The following is a 26,416-nucleotide window of genomic DNA, read 5'->3' on the forward strand; positions in this document are numbered from 1 at the left end:
CATCTGGTGAGAAGTTCAAGCAGGAATTCCTGTGATACCCTTCTCAGTTCCCCCAAGTCAGCTGCCTGGCTGACTTGGTGCCTGATCCCTTGTAGCACGGATGACATTATACTGTAAATGTGGGTACAAGCTTCCTGCCCCCCACAAGACTGTGGGCAGAGGAAAGCGCTATATCTTTTCATCACTGTGCCTTGCTCACTCAATACATATGGAGCTCAAATCAAATTAAATGAGTAAGTAATCAGTTCACATGCAAGTTAAGTTTTAAAAATGAGAAGCCCTGAGCCTATAATGCTAAATACCTTCCTCTTACCTAGTTCACCTTTTTTTTTTTTCTTTTTCATAACCTATCCATTTTTACCTGCTCCATGCTTGCCTGGTCTTTCATTTTATCCCTACAACCAACCACCACCCTCTGTCTGAAGAAAAAGTACAGATATTCTTGTCCCTAGGCCAAAACTTTTCAAAGGGGTAAAGAAGATCTCTTCAACAAATGGTGTTGGGGAAACTGGACAGCCAAATGTAGAAAAGTGAAACTAGACCACCACTTAACACACACACCAAGGTCAAATCAAAGTGACTCAAAGACTTAGATAATGGACCAGAAACTCTAAAATTTATAGAAAAAAAAATCGGTGAAACACTGCAGGATCTTCACATGAAAATTTTATTTGAACACTCAACCCCACAGGCATGGGAAATGGGAACAAGAGTAAAATAGAGTAAATAGAGTAAAATAGAGTAAAATAGAGACAAAAAGTTTGATAGCAAACTACACAAGGGTAATCAGGCAGCCCAGCAAATGGGAGAAGATATCTGCACATCACACATCTGACAAGCAACTCATATCAAACATCTATAAAGAACTGGTATAGCTCAATAAGGGAAAAAAAAAAACACTATGGGCCAAAGAGCTAAATAGATAGTTTTCTAAAGAAGAGATACACATGGCCCACAGACATATGAAGAAATACTTCATTCACTTGTCATTAAAGAAATGCATATTAAAACTACACTGGGATTCCACCTCAAACCTGAAAGAATGGCTTACGTCAACAAAATAGGAAATGACAGATGTTGGAGAGGTTGTGGAGAAAAGGGAATTCTGCTACACTGCTGGTGGGAATGCAAACTGATATAGCCCCTTTGGAAGACTATATGGAGAGTCCTTTAAATAAATCAAATTCAAATTTCCTTATTATCCAGCAATAGTCCTCTGAGGTATTTATCCAAAGGGCATGCAAACACTAATTTAAAAGGACATATGCACCCCTATGCTCATAGCTGCATTATTCAGAATAGCCAAAGGATGGAAGCAGTCTAAATACCCATTAACAGATGACTGGACTAAAGAAATTATGGAATGTATATTCTGTGGAACACTGCTCTGCAATCAAAAAAGATATTGTGTCTTTTGGACAGAACTGGAAGAGTTTACATCTAGCAAAGTAATAAGTAAAAAGACAAACAACAATTACCAGATGGCTTCAATTATATGTTGAATCTAAAGAACTGACACACTACACATCAACTTTTAAAAAAAAAGGAAATAACTGTTTCTAAGCCTTTGTGAGAACTATGGTGATAGGGAGGTGGGAAGGACGCAGTACTTTGGTGTTGGGTGTGGTGTGGAACTATACCTTATAATCTTATAAATTTGTTATCCACTATCAATCACAAATAAAAATTGAAAAAAAAGTGACCTGTATGAAACTGAAAAACAAGTAAGGTAACAGAGAATTGGCTTCTTGCATATTCAGAAGAATGTAAGATTACTGCCTCATTAGGGCAAAAGAGAAACCCAACCAGACCACAGTGTAAAAACAGGTCACTGCTTGAATACAACCTTTTGGGTTATTGGCAGCAAGTCCCTTTTGCTTCTGATTCCAGTATCACAGGAAAGTGGCAGCAGAGTCTTAGAATGAGCATTCCACAGCCAGCCGGCTCCTCAGCATGGCTTTCTCACTGGCATTCTAGAAGCAGCACGCAGGGGCAGGCAACTACTAGGCAGCACAGCAAGCCTTCATCACTGCTGACATGAAACGTCAGAGTTGGTAAGTTTTGCTTTGCTTTTAAATAAATTAGACAATTCAAGGTCATCCTTATGGTAAATTTCCTTTTCTTGCATTCAGTTATTCTTTCCTTAGTAGGAAAGAAATGAGTATTTTTAGGTAGCTTGCTTATGCCTATACAGAGAAAGCAGCAGCCTCTTTTCCATGAAAGCTGTAATTACAAATTATTATAATCCTTGCAACAAAGTATGCGTATGACTGGGAAGAGTATCAAAATTTTGGTTCTGTGGACAAAAAAAAATGTTGTATATTGCTTTTTAGGATTCAGTGGTAGGATAAAAAGGTTTTTAAAAAATTTATTCCCTTTTGTTGTCCTTGTTTTATTTTTGTTGTTATTGATGTCATTGTTGTTGGATAGGACAGAGAGAAATGGAGAGAGGAGGGGAAGACAGAGAGGGGTAGAGAAAGATAGACACCTGCAGACCTGCTTCACCACCTGTGAAACGACTCCACTGCGGGTGGGGAGCTGGGGGCTCAAACCAGGATCCCTACTCTGGCCCTTATGATAAAAAGTTTTAAAAAAGGGTTAAAAATGTTTTTTATTTAATTTTTTAATATTTATTGATTTTTTTCCCTTTTGTTGCCCTTGTTTTTTTATTCTTGTTGTAGTTTATTTATTATTGTTGTTAATGATGTCATCCTTGTTAGATAGGACAGAGAGAAATGAAGAGAGGAGGGGAAGACAGAGAGAAGGAGAGAAAGAGAGACACCTGCAGACCTGCTTCACCGCCTGTGAATCGACTCCCCTGCAGGTGGGGAGCCAGGGGCTCAAACTGGGATCCCAAACCGGGATCCTAATGCTGGTCCTTGTGCTTCGCGCCATATGCGCTTATTAAGTAATGTTTTATTAGCAGACAACATAGTTCATATTAGCAGCAACTGATATTTTAAATATCATGCTCCAGAGTGCACTTCTGGTAGAGTAATTTTAAGAAAAATGTTTCAAAATGTCCTAATAATACACCCCTTTATAAAAATAGCTCTATATCAGGGGACTGGAAGATGGTTCACCTGGTACAGCACACACCTTGTACACTGTACTATGCATAAGGACCTAGGTTTGAGGCCCAAATCACATGGGAGAGCTGGGTAAGGAAGAGCTTCACAAGCAGCGGAGAGATGCTTTAGTGTCTCTCCTTCTCTTTCCCTATCTCTTTCATCTTCTAAGGAGAAAAAAAAATCCACCAGGAGAGGAAAAGATGTACTGGAATAGAGCCCCAGCAATATCCCTGGTGGCAAAATAAGCAGACAGTTGGTTCCTAGAGTATCTGATACACTTTTTTTTCTCTCCAAAAGCTTTGAGTTAAAAGTTCAGTACTGGATCAATCATCAATAGTGGGTACAGTGAGCATCTATTAAATAAAACTATTATAGACGTTTGTTCACCTTTACTAGCTAGAGAGAGAGCGGCTGTAATTTCCAGTGCTCCCAGTGTGTTGTGTAGACCTGGACTTCAGTTTGGGTCCTTTGAAACTAAAGCATTCAATAGGTATATATGTCTGTCTGTATGTAGAAACTCACAGAAGCAGGATCTGAAAGTCAAGCTGAATTTTAACGTAGCCATATAAGTGGAATCCATTAGAATTTGTATCTCAACTAATTAATTTGCCCATTTTTAATTGGGGCTCAGTGCTTACAGGATGAATCCACTGCTCCTAGTAGCCATTTTTTGTTCTATCTATTATTATTATTATTTGATATGACAGTGAGAAGAGAGGAGGGTGAGGTAGCAAGGGAGAGACACAGAGACACACCTGCAGTACTTGCCTCACCACTTGTGAAGCTTGGAGCAGGGATATGAACTCTTGTCCTTGCGCATAGTATCATGTGCACTTAACTAGGTGTGCTGCCACGACCATCACCACCACCACCACCACCACCACCACCACCACCACCCCTGCTGTAGTTAATACAAGATGAAACACTAACAAATAGAAGGAAAACTGGGTGGTGAAGTATTTAAACAAAGAACAATAGTAAGGGAAGAAGACAAAAAAAATTAGTATGTATATTTTTTGTATATGATGATAAATTCAGAGAGCAAAGATAGTAGTTCAGCACTACAGCTTTGCTTTGCATGTGTGAAGCCCTGGGTTTGATTCCAAAGCAACATATTTCATAGAATCGTACTCTGGTCTCTTTCTCATAAATAATTAAATGAATATAAAATTTTCTCTTGAGAAACTATAAATTCAGTAGTTTTACCTAAACCTGTACTTCAGTAATCAAAACCTTCAGATACATTAGAAAAATTCAGAGACAAGAAAATTATTTTACAGAAATACACTCATATAAGCAATTCATGTTTTACCAAAATGAAGCCCTTCCAACTCCCTTTTCCCCTCCTCCAAGGTGGTCCTGTGATACACAGATAAGAATCACTCACATAATAAAAATTTTTTTTAAAAAAAGAAGGAAATTTACCAACTAAGAACATTTGGTACAGTATGGTACTCAGCTTAAAATGTCTTCCATAAAAAAGGTCCCCCTCCATCAGGTTCCAGGTGCTACCATGATGTCAACCTGACTTTCCTGGGCAGACAACCCCACTATGTGTCTTGGAGCCCCACCTCCTCAGATCTCTACCCCACTAGGGAGAGAGACAGGCTAGGAGTATGGACTGACCTGCCAATGCCCACATTCAGTGGGGAAGCAGTTATAGAAGCCAGACCTTCTACTTTCTGCACCCCACAATGATCCTGGGTCCATACTCCCAGAGGGATAAAGAATAGGGAAGCTCTATTAAAACACACACACACACACACACACACACACACACACACACACAGTGATTTGATTTGGCTATTGGCTAAATATTAATAACAGAAAAAAATAAAGGAAAAAAATGAACTGTCTGGGAGTATGGATTTACCTGCCAACGCTCATGTTCAGCATAGCAATTACAGAAGCCAGACCTTCCACCTTCTGCACCCATAATAACCCTGGGTCCAAACTCCCAGAGGGTTAAAGAATAGGAAAGCTATTAGGGGATGGGAGGGGATGGGATACAGAGTTCTGATGGTGGGAACTGTGTGGAGAACTCTTATCCTATCCTGGTGGGAACTCTTATCCTATGGTTTTGTCAGTGTTTCCTTTTTATAAATAAAATAAAATAAAATAAAATAAAAAAAGAATAGGGAAGCTATCAAGGGAGGGGATTGGATATGGAGCTCTGGGGGTGGTCAACGGTCTTATCCTATGGTCTTGTCAATGTTTCCATTTTATAAATAAAGTAATAATAATAAAAATAAAAAAGGCCCTTCTTGCCCTTTGGCACACAAAAGTGAAAAATCCAGAAGTTGGATTTGATTAAGTTGCTCTACAATGAAATTAAGGGTCTATTTTTCCCTCCTTTCTACTTAGTTAGACACATTGGTAAGATGACTATAAACAGTCCTAGATTTCATGCTTCTCCACTATCCAGAAGGAGAGAAAAGACTTTGAGGAAGTGTCACAAAACCATGAAGAAACTCTTCCAAAGTCCTCAACAAACATTCTGATGGCCTGAATGAGGTCACATGCCCAGCCTGAACTATTATCTTTGGTGCAGACTACCACTAGGTTAATTTCTTTTTTTTTTTTTTTTTTTAAATTTTTTATTAAAGAAAGGATTAATTAACAAAACCATAGGGTAGGAGGGGTACAACTCCACACAATTCCCACCACCCAATCTCCATATCCCACCCCCTCCCCTGATAGCTTTCCCATTCTCTATCCCTCTGGGAGAGTGGACCCAGGGTCATTGAGGGTTGCAGAAGGTAGAAGGTCTGGCTTCTGTAATTGCTTCCTCGCTGAACATGGGTGTTGACTGGTCAGTCCATACTCCCAGTCTGCCTCTCTCTTTCCCTAGTAGGATGGGTCTCTGGGGAAGCTGAGCTCCAGGACACATTGGTGGTGTCTTCAATCCAGGGAAGTCTGGCCGGCATCCTGATGACACCTGGAACCTGGTGACTGAAAAGAGAGTTAACATACAAAGCCAAACAAATTGTTGAGCAATCCTGGTCCCAAAGCTTGGAAAAGTGGAGAGGAAGTATTAGGGAGGTACTCACTGCAAACTCTAGTGTACTTCTGCTTTCTTACTTTGGTGCCATACTCCAAACTCAGTCAATTTCTGCTTTGCGTTTCTACTTCTTTTTTTTTTTTTTTTTTTTTTACATGCATAACATTCCCCAGATTCCCATTCAACAATACAACCCCCACTATTTCATTCATCATTTTTCATGGACCTGTATTCTCCCCACCCACCCACCCACCCACCCCAGAGTCTTTTACTTTGGTGTAATACTCCAATTCCATTTCAGGTTCGACTTGTGTTTTCTTTTCTAATCTTGTTTTTCAACTTCGGCCTGAGAGTGAGATCATCCCATATTCATCCTTCTGTTTCTGACTTATTTCACTCAACATGATTTTTTCAAGGTCCATCCAAGATTGGCTGAAAACGGTGAAGTCACCATTTTTTACAGCTGAGTAGTATTCCATTGTGTATATATACCACAACTTGCTCAGCCACTCATCTGTTGTTGGACACCTGGGTTGCTTCCAGGTTTTGACTATTACAAATTGTGCTGCCAAGAACATATGTGTACACAGATTTTTTTTGGATAGATATGTTGTGTTCCTTAGGATATATCCCCAGGAGAGGAATTGCAGGATCATAGGGTAGTCTATCATGTCAGATATGAGAATAGCTGTTCCTGCCCTTTTTTGTGGGCCATTGGCTTGAATGATAGTTTTCCATCCTTTCACTTTAAGTCTGTGTTTGTCTTGTTACGTTAGGTGAGTTTCCTGTAGACAACATATTGTTGGGTTGTGTTTTCTGATCCATCTTCCTACTCTGTGTCTTTTAATAGGTGAATTCAGGCCATTCACATTTATTGATATCAAAGATTGAAGATATTTTAACGCCATTCTTGTAGAGTTTTAGAGTGTTTTGATATGTGTTCTATTTGTGGTGGTCTGGTTGTTTATAGGAAACCTTTCAGAACTTCTTTCAAGGCAGGCTTGGTGATGGTTGCTTCCTTCAACTGTTGCTTGTCTGAGAAGGTTTTGATGCTTCCATCTAGTCTGAATGACAATCTAGCAGGATATAGTATTCTTGGCTGAAAGCCTTTCTCATTGAGCACTCGATAGATATCTTGCCATTCTCTTCTGGCCTGTAGTGTTTGTATGGAGAAGTCTGCTGCTAATCTTATGGGTTTTCCTTTGTAGGTGACTCTTTGTTTTTCTCTTGCAGCCTTGAGGATCCTTTCTTTATCCTTATTCCTTTCCAATCTAAGTATGACATGTCTTGGTGTCTTTAGGTCTGGGTTAATTCTGTTTGGGACCCTCTGGGCTTCTTGAATCTTTATGTCTTTGGTGTTGTCTAGACTAGAGAAATTTTCAGCTATTATGGCCTGGAGAATGCTTTCTTCCTCCCCTTCTCTTTCTTCCTCTGGTAAGCCAATAATGCGTATATTGTTTCTTTTGAAGTCATCCCATAGGACTCTGTTGTTTTTTTCAGCATCTCTTAATCTCTTTTTGAGATCTCTTACTTCTTCTTTAGTTGTCTCTAATTCATCCTCAATCTTGCTAATTCTGTCTTCAGCCTCATTGATTCTATTCTCTCTGCCCTCTACTGCTTTCTGGAGTTCATCTATTTTGTTGCCCTGCTCTGATACTGTTTTAGCTTGTTCAGCTAGTTGCCTTCTTAGCTCAGCAATTTCAGCTTTCAGCTCTCTAATAACCATGAGATTATTAGAATTTTCTTCCATATTCTCATTTGTTGTTCCTGCAGTTCTGATTACAATTTTTTCAAATTCTTTACTCACTCCTGTTATTATTTCCTTAGCTAATGTTTGGATGTTGAACTCGTTGTTTTGTGCTTCGCCCTCTGGAGGACTTTTAGCTGGACTCTTGTCCTGGTTCGAGTCTCCATTATTTTTTCTTGTTGTTTTAACCATTTTATATAAGTTAACAGTTTTTTCAATCCCTGAGTTGGAGTTCAGTGGTGTAAAAGCCTTTTTTTTTTTTTCCCCTGTAGGCTATGGTAGCCTGAGGGCTTTTAAACTATCAATAGGCTTCTTGGCTTAATCAATGACTCCTGACCAAGAGATAAAGCAGGGTGTGGCAGAGATAATCCAGTGGTTATGCAAAGAGACTTTCACAGCCCTTCAGCTATGCCACCGAGGTATAGGTCTTCTCCTGAGTTTCCCGGTTAGATCTCTGTGCCCTGGTGTCCCTCCCTGTTGCTGCTCCAGATTCTGAGGGTAGTAGCAATGGAGACTCAGAATTGTACTTGGTGAGTCTCTGGGGAGTCCTTTCCTCCCTTCAGCTGTCCCCTTGTTGGTGGAGCAGACTGGAGGTGGTGTCTCCACTGACAGACTGTCGAACTGTTAGCAGTCACTTAATCTCTCCTTAGGCCCCTCTCTCCTCTCTGTCACCAGCCATGCGTGTTTGTACTCACGGGTGATTTACTGGGTTTCTGTGGTCATTCTAGTCCTGTCTTGTTTCGGTCCGGGTGGTCTCCTTTGGTATTCCTAGTTGATCCGGGAGAGGAGAGGAGAGGAGAGAAAGCGATCTGCTGCTCCACTAGGTTAATTTCTGTGGCAACATATGAAGCTGGTTATTGTAAAGCAAAAGCAAAAGGAAAGAGTTTTTTTTTTTTTTTTTTTGGTTTTTTTTTTTTTTTAATTAGCTAAGAGAAGGGAAAAAGGAAAGTGGAGGGAAGAAACAAGTTCCTCTCACAACAGGACACTCAGTCACCTATCAATGGAAAAAACAGTAACAATAACAATAAAGCTAGTTAGCTTTAAATAGTTAAGGTTTACCCATGTTGTCTATCAAAAGACAAAAATAAACATTGTTTACCATGGAAGGGAGAGGGGAAGTAAAAGAGATGTTGGGAGGATGAGGACACATATAATGTTTCTACTCTTGCTTTACATGGTATTACTGAATTTTACTTTGAGGTGCCCCATATTAAAAGTAAACATGAAAATGCATTCTGAGTTAAACTTTATCACGGAAAAAAAAGATGAATGCTTATTCTTATAAAGAGGGAATTTTTCTTAGAAATAAACTCAAGAGGGGCCAGGTGGCGGTGCACCTGGTTAAGCGCACAAACTACAGTGTTCAAGGACCCAGATTTGAGCCCCTGGTCCCCATCTGCAGGAGAGAGCTTCACGAGCGGTGAAGCAGGTCTGCAGGTGTCTCTCTCCCTGTCTATCTCCCCCATGCCTCTCAATCTCTGGCTATCTCTGTCCAATAAATAAAGGTAATAAAAAATTTTAAAAAGAAAAGAAATGTACTCAAGAAACATGTTTTGGAACTCTAACATAAAACAGCAGAGTAAGCTTAGAAAGAAAGCATGAAATACACTCAAATTGTATGTTCTTTATCTTTAACTGTTACGTATTTCTAGTGAGAGAGAGAGAGAGAATGAGAACCAAAGCATAAATCTGGTATATGTGGTGCCAGGGACTGAACTCAGGACCCCATGCTTATAGGTCAGTACTGCATTCTAGTGCTGTACCATTTCCCTGCTCAAACAGATTACTTTATGTTGATTGTCTAGAAAATCAGAGGACATGACACTAAAATCATGACCTAACCAAATTATTTCAGCAGAGTATAGAGATGACATGATCCAGATGTCTTTCTTTCAAGTGACCTAACTTACTGCAAAGTGTAGGGGCAGGATTATTTATGATTCTTTCTTATATATCAAATTTCTAAAAGTGAGCTAAAATGCTCATTGCCTCAAAGATTTTTTAATTATTGCCATTATTATATTATTACAAGTTATATCTTTGCATGTCCTTATGTGTACCTGTCACTTGTTTCAAATAAAAGGTTTTGAGTAATACTACTCAGCTCTATGCTAAGAAATATGGTGGAACTGGGAGAATTCAAAGCCACAATGTCTCTGCCTTCAAGTATAGCTACAGAAACCACTGACTGGATATAATTACTATATGGGAGGCATTGTGCCAATTATTATCTATTTCCTCATTTAATAATCATAACAACCATATAAATTAAGTATCATCAACTCAAGTTTCCTATCTGGAAAACCCAAGTTGACTTGACTCATGCCACAAAAGCAACTGCTATCTGGAATTCAAACACAGGTCTTCATGACTCCAGAGCTTTGCTCTTAACTGACCTCTGATTGGTAAGAAAACAGACACAAATATCCTATTAAGAACAAACAGTCAAGGGAGTATTTCAGAGTGAAGAGCTAAGTCCTGGAATGTTGAATTAAGTCCCTTAGAATTCTGAAGAAACCAAAGACAGCAAATATTATGAGGATGAGCCCTTATATGCTGTTATGTGAGCTTTATGCTGTTATGCTGTTATGTGATGCTGATGTTCAAACCAATCACACAACATCTTTCCACTGACCTCTGACCCATAGCCTATTTGTGTAATATTTCCTCACCCTTTGTCACAGAAGGCCAATGGCATTTTTGCTGACATTTTATAGCTAGCTCAAAGGATGGAATCAGCTCCATTATATGCAGACTCCCTCTCTATACTAGAGGTAAGATTGCAAACAGAAGAAGTAAGTTTGGAATCATGTCAGCAAATACTAGGTAATATTTCCACTGCTGAATATTTAAATTATTTTATAACCCTAAACATAAGATTTCATAAGATCTGCCTTTGCCCATGGGGTCAACTGTCACTGACCTCTTAGCATGATGGGAAAGAATGTATTGTAATGTCTAAACAAAACAATACCACATCCTCTTGTATTGGTCTCCATGTAACAAAGAATTGTGAGAGCAAATAGACGTAGTGTCCCTCTTATGCTTCAACAGCTTCCTTACAAAGCAGCTGACTTTAGTTACCTCAGGCCCGGGCCAACCTCCAAACCTTCAGGGAATGGTTCCAGGGCCCAGAGAACCAAAAGAAGGTGAAATGTCTCCTCTATAAAACACTGGAGACTCACAAGGGAATAGAATCTCCTTCTGCTAGGGAAATCACCAAGACTTACTAGTCCTTCTCTAAGGAATATAATACGTTACCAGTCCTGTGCTGGGGAGACTTCTGTTCATTCTCATAAAGTAAAATGGTGATGTGCTATATAGAATTAATATTGCTGCCATCAAGACAATGGGAAATAATTCTGTTTTCTCTTAACTACCTTAGGGCTACATCTGGAACCTTAACTTCATTTGGTTGAGCACCATGTACCAGACTCTGTGTTCTGTGCTAAATAACATCTCATGTCATCAACAATTATGAAGAAACGAACATTACATTGTCTTACCTCTGTGGAAGCTAAAGCTCTGGAAAAATATGTCTACTGCCACGGAACTGGAGTGCTATAGTTGCATAACAGACTGAATCTCCTGATGTCAACTATGCTTCCATAATTTGCCACAGAAACTTATTATTTAAAGTGGGGTTTGGATGGTCACCCTTTTTATAATTATGTTCTTCTACTCTTGGAGGAGAAAAAACACGTTAAGGGCCTATCAAAAGGAACAGGGCAGTAAGTGAACAAAAACAGCTTGGAAACTCTAAGGTGAGGATCTACTCTGACTAGAGTGAGGGTAATTGGAGACTTGAGATAGGAGAAGCTATTCACCAGGGAGAAGGACCCTTTGGGGTTAACAAAATCCCTTAAGCACAGACATGGAAACAGGCAAGAACAAAGAAAAGAAATTGCACAGGAAAACCCTTAGTTTAGTGTTCACAACACTGGTATTATTGGCATTTTAGGAAAGATACTTCTTTGTTCTAGGTGGCTGTCCTCTGCATTGTAGGCTATTTCTCAAGATCCCTGGCCTTCACCTACTAGGTGCCAATAGGGTCTACCACCTTGCCCCCTCATTAGGAAAACTAAAAAACTAAAAAAAATAATAAAAAAGAAAGTTTCCAGACATTGCCTGTTGATAACCACTCCCTAATATGAAGATGTTCCAGCAAGTGGGGGCTGGTAGGATGTAGGATTGGGAAGGAGTCAACAGTAGAGAGGATACCATGAACCTGACTGGAAGGGAACAGACGTATGCTCTGAGTTCCTCTCACTAGCATCCCTCATGTATGGTTTCTGATGACATTAAAGCAAATGGAGTCAAAGCTGATGCCACAATGGCTCCCTCTGAAGAATGCCCAACTGGATCCTGACTGGAAGATGAATGTCTGCAGGAGGAGAGAAAGGCAGCTTGGATCTATGGAAATCTGGAAAGGGAAAAACATTATTTTCTCTTCTTCTTTCAGTAAATTGAGTCAAGAAAAGAAGACAAGAGAAATGCTACAAGAGAGTCTGCAATTCCCAGACGAGTTTCAGAAAACTTGAGGGGACCTGGACTGGGAGAAGTGTTGGTCTGTGATGTGCCTTTGACTGCAGTGTCATCCTTACCTTCACAGGTTGCCTCCCACTCCCACAGTTCTTACTTCTGGACTGCTGTTGTTTAGGAAAAGTGGGAAGGAACTGGGATACTTATGCCTGGTAGGCATGAAGGAAAGAGAGATAGGGAGTAAGAATGAAGGAATTTTTTTTAAGTTCAAAAGGGAGAGACTAACAGTTTAAAGGGGATCCTATTTCCCTGTTAAAGAGAAAATAAAAACAGAATTGGTCCTAGGGGTTTGAGTGGATCAAAGAGGCAGAGGAATGAACATTTACAAAATTCCCACTGAGTACCAATTCTGGGCAAAGCACACTGCATAAGACGTTACATTCTATGTTCACAGCATCATACAATAATTATGAACAGTGTGAGCACTATAATCTTTTATCGGAGAAAACTGAGGTACATGGAGGTAAGTAATTTCTCTTTTGTTCACAAACTGAGGAAACTCAGTATGATTGAATGGTTAGCAGTCTCCTCTGGGTTTTCAAGCCTCCAGCCTCCTGCTCCATTGTGAGCTGTGGCTACTTGCTTGCTTGCTTGTATGACCCACTAGAATAAAATTTGAGGGGCTGTGTTTTGAGTTCTGTGTCTCCAGATTCCCTTATGTATCTGGCACGGGCCCCAAAACCACAGAGGAAACAAGAGTTAACACTGAGGTGAATAAAGGACCCAGAAAGAACCACTTGTGTGAATTTACAGCAGAACTAATGAGCACACCCAGTTACGTAAGTGCTTTTCTTTCTAAGCACAGCAGCTACTTGAGGGAAGCAAGGCTAGTTTTCCTTTTCTGTACTATATAAATCTGTTTAGTCAGAAAAGCATGTAGTATCTACAAAAGATATTAACATTTTAAAGTTCTCAAGCCTTACAATAATAAATATTATGCTTATCTTTAAAACCTATCAAATTTCTTTTACTAGTGATGTCACAAAATAACATGGTTAGCTTAACATTAAGATGCATTTTTTCTTTTTTTAAAAATTTCCTTTTTTTTGCCCTTGTTTTTTATTGTTGTTGTAGTTATTGTTGTTATTGTTACTGATGCCGTCATTGTTAGATAGGACAGAGAGAAATGGAGAGAGATGGGGAAGACAGAGAGGGGAAGAGAAAGACAGACACCTGCAGACTTGCTTCACCACTTATGGAGCAACTCCCCTGCAGGTGGGGAGCCAGAGGCTCAAACCAAGATCCTTACGCTGGTCCTTGCATGTCTTAACCTTGCACGTGTGCTTAACCTGCTGTGCTACTGCCTGACTTCCAAGATGCATTCGTTTCAATCTCAAAAATATTATTTCTGGCTCTACTTTAAGATGTAAAGAAAGGATGAATGTGAGATATGGATGAGACAGCTTACGTCATTCCATAGTTATATTCTTTGATACCAGAACCTCAAAGATGCAAACCCAAACTGGATAGTATTTCCTTTTGATAATAAAACAAGAATGCTCCACTGAAATTTGTTATGGGACTTGCCTGAAAATGTTTGTTTTTGTTTATTAGTAAATCCCTTCTTTAGATACAAGCAAGTTATCTAGAAAAATACCTAGACCTTTGATAGCATGCATTTACTAAACATGACCATATTAACACCACATTAGTCCTAAAAAAATGCTCTAATTTCTAAAAGTTCATTAAACTAAAATGTATTGGTGTCTGTGTGTATGTGTACACACATAACTGTAAGTATATTCAACCATTTGTGCTTTTAGTCAATTTGGCTGGGTCTTCATATCAGTTCTTCTATAATGAGAAAAAAATTTTTAATTTAATTTATTTATTAATGGGTAGAATCAGAGAGAAACTGAGAGGGGAAGGAGAAATAGGGAGAAAGAGACACACCTGTAGCCCTGCTTTAGCACTTGTGAAGCATTCCCCCTGCAGGTGGGTACCAGGGGCTTGAACCTGGATCCTTGCGCACTGTAAAGTGTGTGTTTAACCAGATGTGCCACTGCTTGGCCCCTATGAGTTTTTTTTTTAACATTTATTTATTTATTTATTTTCCCTTTTGTTGCCCTTGTTGTTTGTCATTGTTGTTGTTGTTATTGCTATCATTATTGTTGGATAGGACAGAGAGAAATGGAAAGAGAAAGGGAAGACAGAGGGGGGAGAGAAAGACAGACACCTGCAGACCTGCTTCATGCCTGTGAAGCAACTCCCCTGCAGGTGGGGAGCCAGGGGCTCAAACTGGCATCCTTATGCCAGTCCTTGCACTTTGTGCCACCTGCACTTAACCCGCTGCGCTATGCCTGACTCCCTATGAGAAGTTTTTAAGAAAAAAAATCATGGGTTAGGGTGGGGGAGCACCTGGTAGAGTGCACATGCTACAATATGCAAGGACCTGGTTTCAAGCCCCCAGTACTCTCCTGCAGGGGAGGAAGCTTCTCCAGTGGTGAAGCTATGTTACAGGTGTCTCTTTTTCTCCCTATCTCCCCCTTCCTTCTAATTTTTCTTTATCAAAAATAAATAAAATAAAAGTACTTTACTTTAATTTTTTATTAGCTTTATTTAAAATTTATTAGAGATAGCCAGAAATCGAGAGGGAAGGGGGAAAGACAGAGAGACAGCTGCAACACTGCTTTACTACTCACAAGCATACCCCTGCAGGTGCAGACTGGAAGCTTGAACCAGTGTCCTTGTGCACTGTAACGTGTGCTCATTCAGGTGCACCATAACCTGGCCCCCATGAAAAAATATTTTTTAAAAAAAGTAAAAAAATTTAAAAGAAATAAAATAATATATTGGATGTTTTAATCAGATTGACACATTAAGAAGAAATTAAGTTTTCAAAATGTGAACTGTATTTGCAGTAAATTCTTTTTTTTATTGTTGTAGTTGTTGATGTTGTCATTGAATAGGACAGAGAGAAATGGAGAGAGGAGGGGAAGACAAAGTAGGGGAGAGAAAGACACCTGCATACCCGTTTCACCAGAAACGACCCCCACCTCACAGGTGGGGAGGCAGTCGGCAGCTCAAACCAGGATCCTTATGCCAGTTCTTTCATGTTGTACCATGTGCGCTTAACCCACTGAGCTACCACCGCAAGACTCCCTGCAGTAAATTCTAAAACCCAAGTATTAACAGAGCTATTATTACAGGCCTAGCTCTTACAGAAAGTAAACACTAGGTACTTGCTAATATTGGGAGGCTCCATCAACAAGTGCTACTCAAGAGAGCATGTCACTACGTCTAGAGTCAGATAAATCTGAGTTCTAATCCTGACTCAGTCACTTACAAGTAGTATTTAATGTTCCACACCTTAGTCTTCTGTTGTAGAATAGGCATGGTAGTAACACACACAATGTAAGGTTCACTGTGAAAATTAAAGGTAACAGTATATGTGGAAGCACCTTAAACAGGAGTATAGAAAATCAGAATTCTAGGACTTCATGTCTCCTTCCTCACTCCCTGCACTCCAAGGCACCTTTCCCTACAGACTTCAGTTACCTACACTACACTGTCCACACACCACTCTCTCCCCATGTGGTCCTCAACATCACAACCATTCTTTGTCTTTCCAAAATAGATTGTTGTCTTCAGTGAGTGCCTGCAGGATAAAGTCTTGTCTACCTCAAGATAGTGACATGGTCCTATCTTAGTGCGCTCCAACTTGACCTTTTGGAACTCATGGCCCTTTGCAAACTCAAGTCATCACACTTCAACTCTGCCAATTAGGCCCCTTCTAAAACTCCTCACAGAGCTCACACACTTGACAGAATAAATTCCAAACTGCTTTGTGTGGCATTTGAGAAGTATGTTATTTGGCTCCTCTCTTTTCTCAGTTTCAATGTCCCTATTCCTTTCCTTTTTCATACTTTATACCCAAGCAATAATTCTTCTCCCTCCTCATTTTTTTTCTCTCATTTTTAAAAATGTTTTTTATTGGGGATTTGTGGTTTACAGTTGTTGATACATGTGTAAAATTTCTCAGTACTCTGCACAACTCTCTCACCCCCAGTCTAGGTCCTCCTCTACCATTATACACCAGGACCTGAATGCCCCCTCCATCCCCCTCCAACCCCAAGTCCTTTACTTTGGTGCAATACATCAGACTCAGTTCAAGTTCTACTTTGTGTTTCCCCTTTCTGTTTTTATTTCTCTACTTCTGACAGTGTCTCTCCTGGGGATGTATCTTAAGGAACAAATGCACCCATCAAAAAAGATCTGTGAATTATTCGTTGTTTTTTTAAATTATACCTTTTAAAAAATTTATTCCCTTTTGTTGCCCTTGTTTTTTATTGTTATAGTTATTATTGGTATTGATGTCGTCATTGTTGGATAGGACAGACAGAAATGGAGAGAGGAGGGGAAGACAGAGTTGGGGAGAGAAAGACACCTGCAGACCTGCTTTACCACTTATGAAGCGACTCTCCTGCAGGTGGGGAGGCGGGGGCTCAAATCGGGATCCTTAAGCCAGTCCTTGCACTTCGAGCCACGTGTGCTTAACCCGCTGCGCTACCACCCGACTCCCTATTACTCATTTTTCAAAAGACATATCTATTTATTTGAGAAAGAATGAGAGGAGAAAGATGGAGAAAACCAGAGCACTGCTCAGTTCTGTCATATATATACCCAAGCAATTCTTATATGGTGCCTGAAATCTCCAAGCTGTCTCTTAACTACTTCTTTTTTTTTTTTTAATTGGAAACAATAACAAAACAAACAAGACTTAATACCTTTATTTCCTTCTGTGGTACATTGCTTAATAGTTTACTAACTACTTCTTTCTACTTAATGTCTTTCTCCTTGCATTTACTGACAAACAAGACAATCTTCAAATCTCACTCTAATGCCCCCAGCACTGTGACAGTCTGTCAAGTATTAACTCGTGTCTTGAACATTTTTCACTTACTTTACCTGGCATGTGTAATTATCATTTTTGTTGTTGTTTTGTAATTTAATGGACTACCACAAACACTTTCTTTGGGGAAATGAATACAGGACTGCACAGAGCAGTCACTCAGGAAATGTCTGTATTGTTGAATAGAAAAGACATGTAATCTAGTGGGAAAATAAACTAAAATGCAAGGGATATGTGTACAATAACACTCTACAAGTAAGAGAGGAGGCAGAGGAAAAATTCTACAACATTCTCGTTTAAAATGTTACCAATTCAGTGAATTCCACTGCTCAGAAAAAGAAATTGTTTCATGTGGTTACATCTCTAATTGGTCAATTACATTTACCCAGAGCCTAGGTAACTCAAAACTTCTTTTTCTCTCTAAAGCTTCATTCTTTTATAAAGTTCTCTGTTCTGTAGAATGATAGTGGGCAATTATTTCTACAGTTTTTGGAGATGCCAGTTTATGGCTATGTTTTTCTGTTCACCGAACTGGCTCATTTCTTCAGGAGAACAAACTGTTCTGCACTAAAGCAGGAATTGGCTGGGTTCTAACAAAAAGATTTTTCCCCCCTGACAGTGTTTTTGCAAAAGACCCAAGTCAATTTATAGCCAAGTAACAAAAGGTCAGAAAGGTTAGTCAAGCAATGGGCGTAATTCCTGTGTGTCACAGCCAATAAAGGAAATGGGTGGGAATAAGTAGTATGCAATTTTAACCTGAAATTATTTGTGCAAAACTATTATTGTAAACTATACAATAGGACCCAGGGCTCCAATACAAAGGATTTCCCGCTCTGATTTTTTAAAAGGCACATTTACTGTGGAAGAACTGAGACGACCTTGAGTCTTCATTTGCTAGTGGGAAAAAAAGTCAAAAACCTTTTCATACTAATTAATGAAAAAAATCTCATGATTGTTCCACAGCCTTGAAGTAGAAAATTTTAAATAAAACACTTTGTAGTTAAATCACAACAAAATACAATTTGCATGGTAAAATTCAATGTTATTTTTGCTAAAAGAGAAAGAAAACTTACCAAAAGGATATATTAAGAAAAGGCTCTAGTTTATCTGCTTTTATCATGCAGATCAAAGGGAACTCCATTGGTGGTAGAATGGGGCTTTCATATTTCTTCTCTCTCCTCTTTCTCTCTGTTTTCCTACCTCCTTCTCCCTCTCTCTAGTATGCAGAATAAAAAATTGGGCTGGGAAGGCTGCTCCATGGTATCATGCATACACAAAGTCCTCAGTTCATTCCCCAGCACTACATTAAGAAAAAAAAACTTTAAAAACATGCTAGGAGCATTACAAACTATTATTACAAACTAAACAAGAAATGTTTGCTTTCTAAGCGGACACAAAGAACTGGCATCATCAGCCAAATAAGCAGATGAGTAACAGCCTGTACAACCAGGCCCCAGCTTAGGTAGGTGGGTCTGTGGAAATATGAAAGCATGTCAGATTTTTGAGGCTGTCAGAAAGTCCCCCATCATGAACTAGAGGTGATTATGATTATATTTATATATAAATTATAGCAAAGGAAATGAAGGACAACCACTAGATGGTTTCAATCCCCCTGCACCACCATAAACCAGAGCTGAGTAACGCTATGGTTAAAAAAAAAAAAAAGATGGATAGCTAAATAGGACACTGCTACAGTTCAAACAAGATGGTGTAAGCAGAATCTCCTCCAACCTGCTTGTTAAATATGCTAATTATAAGTCCAATAAAATAACATGTGTAATCAATATTCTCCCCAGAGTCATACACAAATTTAATGCAATACCCATCAAAGTTCCACTAAGCTTCTTTAAGAGAATAGAACAAACACTACAATCATTTATCTGGAACCTGAAAACACCTAGAATTGCCAAAACCATCTTGAGGAAAAGAAACAGAAATGGAGGCATCACACTCCCAGATCTCAAACTAGAGCCATCATCATTAAAACAGCATGGTACTGGAACAAAAACAGGCACACAGACTAGTGGAACAGAATTGAAAGCCCAGAAATAAATCCCCGCACCTATGTACATCTAATAGTTGATAAGGGGGCCAAAAGCACTAAATGGAAAAAGGAGGCTCTTTTCAATAAATGGTGCTGGGAAAACTGGGTTGTAAAATGCAGAAGAATGAAATTGAACCACTTTATCTCACCAGAAACAAAAATCAACTCCAAATGGATCAAAGACCTGGACGTTAGACCAGAAACAATCAAATACTTAGAGGAAAACATTGGTAAAATACTTTCCCACCTACACCTCAAGGACATCTTTGATGAAATAAACCCAATTGCAAGGAAGACTAAAGAAGAAACAAACCAATGGGATTACATCAAATTGAAAAGCTTCTGCACATCCAAAGAAACTATTAAACAAACAAAGAGACACCTCACAGAATGGGAGAAGATCTTCACATGCCAGACATCAGACAAGAAACTAATCACCAAAATATATAAAGAGCTCAGTAAACTTAGCAACAAAAAAGCAAATGACCCCATCCAAAAATGGGCAGAGGATATGAACAAAACATTTACCTCAGAGGAGATCCAAAAAGCTAACAAACATGAAAAACTACTCTAGGTCACTGATTGTCAGAGAAATGCAAATTAAGACAACACTAAGATACCACCTCACTCCTGTAAGAATGGCATACATCAAAAAGGACAGCAGCAACAAATGCTGGAGAGGCTGTGGGGACAGAGGAACCCTTTTGCATTGCTGGTGGGAATGTAAATTGGTACAGCCTCTGTGAAGAGCAGTCTGGAAAACTCTCAGAAGGCTAGACATGGACCGTCCATATGATCCAGTAATTCCTCTCCTGGGGTTATACCCCAAGGATTCCATAATACCCAGCCAAAAAGAGGTGTGTACTCCTATGTTCATAGCAGCACAATTCATAATAGCTAAAACCTGGAAGCAACCCAGGTGCCCAACAACAGATGAGTGGCTGAGAAAGCTGTGGTATATATACACAATGGAATACTATGCAGCTATCAAGAACAATGAACCCACCTTCTCTGACCCATCTTGGACAGAGATAGAAGGAATTATGTTAAGTGAGCTAAGTCAGAAAGATAAAGATGAGTATGGGATGATCCCACTTATCAACAGAAGTTGAGAAAGAAGATCTGAAAGGGAAACTAAAAACAGGATCTGACTAAATTGAAAGTAGGGCACCAAAGTAAAAACCCTATGGTGAGGGGTAGACATTCAGCTTCCTGGGCCGTTGAGGGGTGGAGGTGGGTGGGTGGGATGGGACACAGTCTTTTGGTGGTGGGAATGGTGTTTATGTACACTCCTAGTAAAGTGTAGTCATATAAATCACTAGTTAATTAATATGAGAGGGGGAAAATTAATTGTATGTAAAAATTAATTGTAAGTTTTTAAAACACAGACTGAGTCTTTTTAATATATATGCTGTGTATTTGATATGTGGACTCTCTCAAAAGCCTAGACCAAGTAGATCAGAAGCAACCAATGGCACAGCTATATACAAGATACTGGGTACTATACAGCAAACCCTAACAAAAGGACTTTTCAAAGTCCATGTTCAGTGGGAAGCAATTATAAGTTATAATTGGAAAGTAGTTACAGTTACTGTCGGCGGGGGGGGGGGTTGTGGGAGTGGTGTGAAATGATTTCCCTACTATAAGTTAACCCAATTACCAAACAATGTGATGATAACATTAACTATCCATTGTCTTTCTGAACCCTAAGACAGCAGGAACCTCACATCTCCACTATAGAGCCTATATTTCCCCCAGTCCTGGAACCTTAGGAGAGGGCCCACTTTCCTGCATGCCTCTCCCAATCCATATCAAATAATATTGCATCTGCTGATCACAACCTAATCAATGCAACAATTGCCACCTCAACATGCTTTAGCTCAGACTGTGACCAGAGATTTCACGTGTGGAATGACAACCCTTCAGCTTCATTACTCAGGTGAGACCTTTCCTTTCATAGTATTCTCTAATTCCATCCCAGGTGGTTCACTTTCTAACAAAGTCCCAAAACCTAGATATAAACCAGGTTCTTTGAGAGAGAGCATATGTTCACACGTATCCATAAACTAGTGCAAAATATATACCTGAAAGCAGAAGTACACTAGAGTTTGCAGTAAGTACCCCCCTAACTCTTCCTCTCCACTATTCCAACCTTTGGGTCCATGGTTGCTCGGCAACTTGTTTGGCTTTGTATGTTAACTGTCTTTTCAGCCACCAGGTTCCAGATGTCATCGGGATGCCGGCTAGGCTTCCCTGGACTGAAGACCCCACCAATGTGCCCTGGAGCTCCGCTTCCCCAGAGACTCACCCTACTAGGGAAAGAGAGAGGCAGACTGGGAGTATGGACTGACCAGTCAACATCCATGTTCAGCGGGGAAGCAATTACAGAAGCCAGACCTGCCACCTTCTGCAACCCACAATGACCCTGGGTCCATGCTCCCAGAGGGATAGAGAATGGGAAAGCTATCAGGGGAGGGGATGGGATATGGAGATTGGGTGGTGGGAATTGTGTGGAGTTGTACCCCTCCGACCCTATGGTTTTGTTAATTTATCCTTTCTTAAATAAAAAATTAAAAAAAAAGAAAAGTAAGTTATTATTGGAGTCACATTTACGAAAGTAAATCTCAATATGTATGTTCAACTTAAACAGGGTGACTCTCTGGTAAAATAAGACATTTAAATAGGGCTCCGTCTCCTAATATAACAGATAAAACATGCAGAACAGAACTGAAAAATCACATGTTACACCAAGAATAAGGAAAACCATAACTTGTGTGAAAAAAAAATAGATTACAATGGATTTTAAATCAGTCATCATAAAATGTGTCAATAAGTAACTACAACTTCTCTTGAAGAAATGAAAAAATAGAAAATGTAATCAAAGACATTGTAAACAGAGTCAAATAAATTATAGAACTGAAAAATACAATAGCAGAAATATGACTTAGTAACAGAGTGGAGATAACAGAATTACTGAACTTGGGAATAACAGACAATATGAACAAAAGAATGTAGACTGAAAACAAATGAACAGAACTTCAGTACTTATGAGATAATAATAAAAAAATTCAGTGGTCATATCATCATCAGTGTCTCAGAAGAAAGAGGCTAAAAGGCATGGAATGAAGGAAGGGAGGAAAGAAGTTGAAAGTGTATTAAATAGCTGGATAAAAGTTCCCAAACTTGCTAAAAGACATAATCCTAAAGATTCAAGAAGCTAAGTGAGCCTTAAATAGTAGAAACTCAAGGAAATCCACACAGGATCAATAAATTCCTGAAAATTAAAGACAAAGAAATTGGGGGGGGGGGGGGAGTCGGGCTGTAGTGCAGCGGGCTAAGCGCAGGTGGCGCAAAGCACAAGGACCAGCATAAGGATCCCGGTTCGAACCCCGGCTCCCCACCTGCAGGGGAGTTGCTTCACAGGCGGTGAAGCAGGTCTGCAGGTGTCTATCTTTCTCTCCTCCTCTCTGTCTTCCCCTCCTCTCTCCATTTCTCTCTGTCCTATCCAACAACGACAACAACAATAATAACTACAACAATAAAACAACAAGGGCAACAAAAGGGAATAAATAAATAAAATAAATTAAAAAAAAAAGAAATTGGGGAGGGGGAGATAGCATAATGGTACTGCAAAAGACTCTCATGCCTGGGGCTCTGAGGTTGAAGGTTCAAACTCCAACATCACCATAAGGCAGAGCTGAGCAGTGCTCTGGTCTTTCCCTCTGTTATCTTTCAATCTGTAGCTCTTATTAAAATAAAATAAAATATATGTTAATTTTTTAAAAGAAAACAGCACACTGTCTAAAAGGAAACACCAATTCAAATGCCAACAGATTTCTCATTTGAAACCATGTTGGCCAGAAGGAAGTAGCACAAAATGTTCAGCTGCAAGACAAGAACTGTCAAACACAAAGACTTTATCTGGAAAATCTATACTTCAAGATTAGAGAGAGAAAGACATTCTCAAATGAAGAAAGACTAAAATAACATGTTTTCAGAAGAACTGTCACTAAAGGGGATGGGGGTGGGAGAAGCCTTACCCAGTACAGTACACACTTTTACTACGGCAAGGATCCAGCTTTGACCCCACAGCCAGGACATGGTAGGAACTACACACAAAAAGCTTCATAGTGGAGTGTTGTTGCACTGTCTTTCTTTCTATTTGTGTGTGTGTGTGTGTGTGTGTGTGTGTGTGTGGTGTGTCTTATTCCCCAAAAGAGAATCTACTGAGAACAGTGGAATTATACGGGCATGAAGCCACAGCAATAACACTCATGAGTAAGGAAAAAAAAATGGCTAAAGGATATTCTCCAAACAGAAAGAAATGAGATGATAAAGGAAAAAATCTTAAGAGTATTAGAAAGAAATGAACAACAAAAAAGAAGAGATAAGTACATACAACAGGTTATTCTTTGTGAATTTTATAAATAACATTTAGTAACTGAAATAAATTCAAATACTACCCAATTATACATAAATGGAAGAAGATGAAGGGACTTATGTGAAATTAAGATTTCCTTATTTCATTCATAATGGTAAAAAGTTGGTATTAGTACAATGTAATATACCAAATATGTATATTGTAATACCCAGAGCAACCAGTCAGAACATTATAGATAGACAAACACTTAAATAGGATGATCCCACTCTTAGAAGTTGAAAAATAAGAACAGAAGGGGAAAACACAAAGCAGAACTTTGACTGGGTTTGGTGTATTGCATCAAAGTAAAAGACTCTGGGGTTGGGGGAGTGTTCAGGTCCTAGAACATGACTGCAGAGGAGGAACTGTGGGGGGGGGGAGGCTAGGTTGTTATGTGGAAAGCTGAAAAATGTTACACATGTACAAACTATTTTACTGTAGACTCCAAACCATTAATCCTTCCAATTAAAAAAAAAAAAGCTACAGTGACTCAGGAGGTGGCAGAGTGAATAAAGTGCTAACTCTCAAGCATGTGGTCCTGATTTCAATTTCCAGCATCTCATGTGCAGAGTGATGCTCTGGCTCTCTCCCACTCTCTTTCTCTCTCATTAATAATAATTAAAAAAATAAAACAGATATGTCAGCATAAAATTCTTTAAAAAATGTTCAACATGCCCCACCAAAAAAGAGAAACAGAAGCATGAGAAGCAGGAAAAATAAATAATAATAATAATAAAACAGCAGATTATCAATAGTTACCTTAAATGTAAGTAACTTAAATATACTAATTAAAAGTAGAGATTGGAGTTGGAGAGAGACACCTGCAGCTCTGCTTCACCGCTCATGAAGCTTTCCCCCTACAGGCGGGAACCAGGAGCTTGAAACTGGGTCCCTGTGCACTATAATGTGAGTGCTTAACCAGGTGGGCCACTGCCTAGTCCCTCCAACATAAACCTTTCTTTTCTTTCCTTTTCCTTTCTTTTTTCTTTTTTGCCTCTGGGGTTATCACTGGGGCTCAGTGCCTATACTATGAATCCATTGCTCCTGGTGTCCACTCCCCCCTTTTTTGTTTTGTTATTAAATACGACAGAGAGAAATTGAGAGAGGAGGGGGAGACAGAGCAGGAGAGAGAAAGACAAGACACCTGAAGACCTGCTTCACTACTTGTGAAGCTTCACTGCAGGTGGGGGATGGGGACTTGAACCCAGATTCTTGTGCATACTATGTACTTAGTACTATGTGCGCTTAAGCGAGTGCACCACCACTTGGTCCCCACATGCTACCTTTCTATCCTTGAATTGAGAGTCCTCCACTCTCCACACTCCCGACACTCCCCAGAGCAACAGAGACCAAGACCACCCAGAAAATGCTTTTTACAAGACTTGGGCATGGGATCCAGAGAGTACAGAGGTAATAAATGAAGGTAGGGGCACTGTGGACAGCAAATCAGAACTGTTAGATTCTTGCCTCCCTTTCAGAACTTGAGTCATTACTCTAAGTCTCACAGGAATGACCACTGGACTGGTTCCTGTGTTTCCTCGCTCCATCACTTAAGATCATAAGAGAATGCCTTGGTTCTGACAGCCGCAGATAACCTAACACAAGGGTCATCACACTATGCTGGGGAGCTGTCGTGTCTCCCTCCCCAGTTCATCTGAAAAAGTTGACACAGAATGGTGAAACATCAGAGACAACCAAAAATAGTAGTAGTATTCTTTAGGGTTGGTAAAATAGCTCACATCAATAGTATACTTTCTTTGCCACCCACACAACCCATGTTCAAGTCTAACCTCTATAACACTGGAGGAAAATGAACAAACCTTACTACAAAACTATAGTATGTTTGAAAATTTTTAAATTTTCATATTATAAAATTTTTCCCACAGAAAATTGAGGTACTAAATATAAAACCCTTTCTTTCCCATCTTCCTATTGTTTTTTTTAATATTTTCCCTTGTTACCCTTGTTTTTTCATTGCTGTTGTAGTTATTATTGTTGTTATTGATATCATCATTGTTAGATAGGACAGAGAGAAATGGAGAGAGGAGGGGAAGACAGAGAGGGGGAGAGAAAGATAGACACCTGCAGACCTGCTTTACCACCTGTGAAGCGGCTCCCCTGCAGGTAGGGAGCCAGGGGTCGAACCAGGATCCTTACACCAGTCCTTGTGCTTTGCACCATGTGCGCTTAACCCGCTGCGCTACCGCCCGACTTCCCCCATCTTCCTATTGTTATTCATTCCTTTGCCCATTTGCCCATGAACACTTAATAGACACACACTTTGGTATCTCAGTAAAAGTAACTTCACCCAAGTCCTCTGAACCTCAATTTCTTCATCTAAAGACTAATTGCACATGATGCTGGGAGGCAGCTTAGCTGGTAGAGCCCATGGCTACTACATAGGAGCACCATATAAAGGGGAAACTTCACAAGAGGTAGAGCAGTGCTGCAATGCCTCTCCTCTCCCCTTTCCTTTCTTTTTCTCCCTCTCCCACTCACCCCCCTATATGGAAAAAACAAGTCTGTTGTAAGTAAAGCTCCAGTGGAGCCTTCATAACAAAAGAAAGAGAAAGAGAAGAGAAAAAGAAAAGAAAGGTAGAGAAGGGTGGAAAGAATAACCATGTCTGTTCCTGTGACACAGCTGATGCCCAATAAATTCCATGTTATTATGCCAACATGGTGAACAGTAAAGAACACAGGCTTCCACTATCAAGAGTAGTTATATGTTCTAACTTCTAA

General features: G+C 39.6%; 1 protein-coding gene and 1 long non-coding RNA gene across 7 annotated transcripts in view; one reads left to right on the forward strand and one right to left on the reverse strand.

Annotated features, from left to right (window-relative positions):
* The window catches only part of ZHX3 (zinc fingers and homeoboxes 3), a 148,613-nt gene that overhangs the window by 50,839 nt on the left and 71,358 nt on the right, over nucleotides 1–26,416 (reverse strand). The window lies entirely within an intron of this gene.
* On the forward strand, nucleotides 1,910–19,161 carry LOC132538116 (uncharacterized). The gene is made up of 3 exons (XR_009549521.1): nucleotides 1,910–2,054; nucleotides 11,205–12,824; nucleotides 19,010–19,161. It is a non-coding gene; the product is annotated as an uncharacterized LOC132538116 (long non-coding RNA).

This window comes from Erinaceus europaeus, chromosome 1 (genome assembly GCF_950295315.1).
Source record: "Erinaceus europaeus chromosome 1, mEriEur2.1, whole genome shotgun sequence".
NCBI classification, from domain to species: Eukaryota; Metazoa; Chordata; class Mammalia; order Eulipotyphla; family Erinaceidae; genus Erinaceus; species Erinaceus europaeus.